Source organism: Nannospalax galili, unplaced genomic scaffold (assembly GCF_000622305.1).
Source record: "Nannospalax galili isolate Female #2095 unplaced genomic scaffold, S.galili_v1.0 scaffold285, whole genome shotgun sequence".
NCBI classification, from domain to species: domain Eukaryota; kingdom Metazoa; phylum Chordata; class Mammalia; order Rodentia; family Spalacidae; genus Nannospalax; species Nannospalax galili.
The window spans coordinates 3,459,771-3,462,254 of NW_008355157.1; the positions used below are offsets into that span (position 1 = coordinate 3,459,771).

Below are 2,484 nucleotides of genomic sequence, written 5' to 3' on the forward strand. Positions count from 1 at the left end.
GAAAAAACAAAATAACATATCCCCACCAAATACTAACAGTCCTCTAGAGGAGGCCAATGAGAACCCCCTAGAGATAATGCAGGACATGATACTCAAAAGAACAATTATAAACATAATAAAAGAATTCAGTGAATTTAATGAACACACAAAGAAATCAAGAACTGAAGGAAGAGGGATAAACTTCTGAATGAATTCAGAAAAGAGGTAGAAATATTGAAGACTACTCAGACTGAAATGAAGAAGGAAGTGAAACACTCAATAAGCCAATTAGAAACGACAGGAGAAAGCCTCACCAATAGGATGAATGAAATGGAAAACAGAATATCAGGACTGGAAGATAAAGTGGACAAACTAAGACCACTCGAGCGAAGATTATGAAAAATTTAAGAAAGCACAAGAATGGAATATGTAGGAATTGTGTGACACCATAAAAAGACCAAATTTACAAATCATAGGCATACAGGAAGGAGAAGGATCCCAAGATAATAGCATGGACCAGATCTTCAACAGAATCGTGGAAGAAAATTTTCCAAAATTAAAGAAAGACAAACCCATACAAGAAGAGTACATAGAACACCAAACAGACAGGACCAGAAAAGAAACTCTCCACGGCACATCATAGTAAAAACACTAAGCATACAGAACAAAGAGACAATACTGAAAGCTGCAAAAGAGAAACAACAAGTCACATATAAAGGAAAACCCATTAGGATTACAGCTGACTTTTCAGTGCAAACTATGAAAGCCAGAAGAGCCTGGACCAAAGTATTCCCAGTTTTAAATGACCACAGATGCCAACCCAGACTTCTATACCCAGCCAAAATGTCTATTATAGTCGAAGGGGAAAGAAAAATCTTCCATGACATAAATAGGCTGAAGGAATTCAGGTCCACAGAACCAGGCCTTCAGAGAGTTCTGGAAGTAATACAAAGAGCTGAAGAAAGGGATTGCGGTAAGAAATCCAATGAAGGTATAACTGTGGAAAAGTACACCGATATCACGAATGTAAATAGAAATAAAAATGACAGGATTTAATACTCATCTTTCATTAATAACTTTAAATATTAACAGACTGAACTCCCCAGTCAAAAGACACAGACTAGGTGAATGGGTTAAGAAACAAAAGCCATCTTTAGTTGTCTGCAAGAAACTCATCTCAAGGAAACTTTCAAGGACAGACACTATCTTAAAGTGAAAGGATGGAAAAAAATACACCAAGCAAATGGTACTAAGATAAAAGCAGCGTAGCAATTCTAATATCTGACAAAATAGACTTTAAACTAAAACTAATCAGAAGAGATAAAGAGGGCTACTTCATTCTGATCAAAGGAACAATAAATCAAGAAGATATTACAATCATGAACATATATTCACCAAATTCTGGTGCACCCAACTTCATAAAAAAAATACTACAGGACTTTAAGACCCAGATTAATCCCAACTCAGTAATAGTAGGGGACTTCAATACCCCACTGTCTCCATAGATAAGTCAACAAGGCCGAGATTTAAAAGACATCTGAATTAAACAATACCATACATCAAATGGACTTAACAGACATCTATCGAGTATTCCACCCAAGCACCAAAGGACATACTTTCTACTCAGCGCCCCATGGAATCTTCTCCAAAATTGACCAAATACTGGGGCACAAAAACAAACCTCAACAAATACAAAAAGACTGAAATAATTCCATACATTCTATCAGACCACAATGCAATAAAGCTTACAATCAACAATGGAAGAAGCCCTAATCAACACATGAACACATGGAGATTAAACAACACACTCCTAAATGATGAATGGGTCAAAAGAGAAATTAAGAAAGAAATAAAAGTATTCCTGGAATTAAATGAAAAGGACAATACAACACAACAAAACCTCTGGGACATGCTGAAAGCGGTCCTTAGAGGGAACTTTATAGCTCTAAGTGCCTATATCAAAAGATTGGACAGAACAAAAATAAATGACTTGACATTGCAACTCAAGACACTTGAAAAGCAACAACAAACGAAACCCAAACCCAGCAGACAAGAAGAAATAACAAAAATCAGGGCAGAAATTAATGAAATCGAAACAAAGAAAACAATATAAAGAATCAATGAATCCAAGAGCTAGTTCTTTGAAAAGATAAACAAGATTAACAAACCACTACCCCAGTTAACCAAAACAAAGAAAGAGTAACTCCAAATCAACAAAATAAGAGATGAAAGGGGAAACATCACAACAGACACCAGAAAGATACAGAACATTATAAGGGAATACTTCAAAAACCTATATGCTACTAAATTTGAAAACCTAAAAGAAATGGATGGATATCTAAAGGCATAGGAATGACCAAAACTTAACCAAGAAGAGAATAACAGCTTAAACAGACCCATAACACAAAAAGAAATTGAAACAGTACCATAAAACCTCCCAATTAAAAAAAGCCCAGTACCAGATGAATTTACAGCAGAATTCTATCAGACATTTAAAGAAGATCT

At 35.3% G+C, this 2,484-nt stretch overlaps 1 protein-coding gene across 5 annotated transcripts in view; it reads right to left on the reverse strand.

Moving 5' to 3' along the window:
* Positions 1-2,484, reverse strand: part of Zfyve26 (zinc finger FYVE-type containing 26) — a 76,607-nt gene that overhangs the window by 31,660 nt on the left and 42,463 nt on the right. The window lies entirely within an intron of this gene.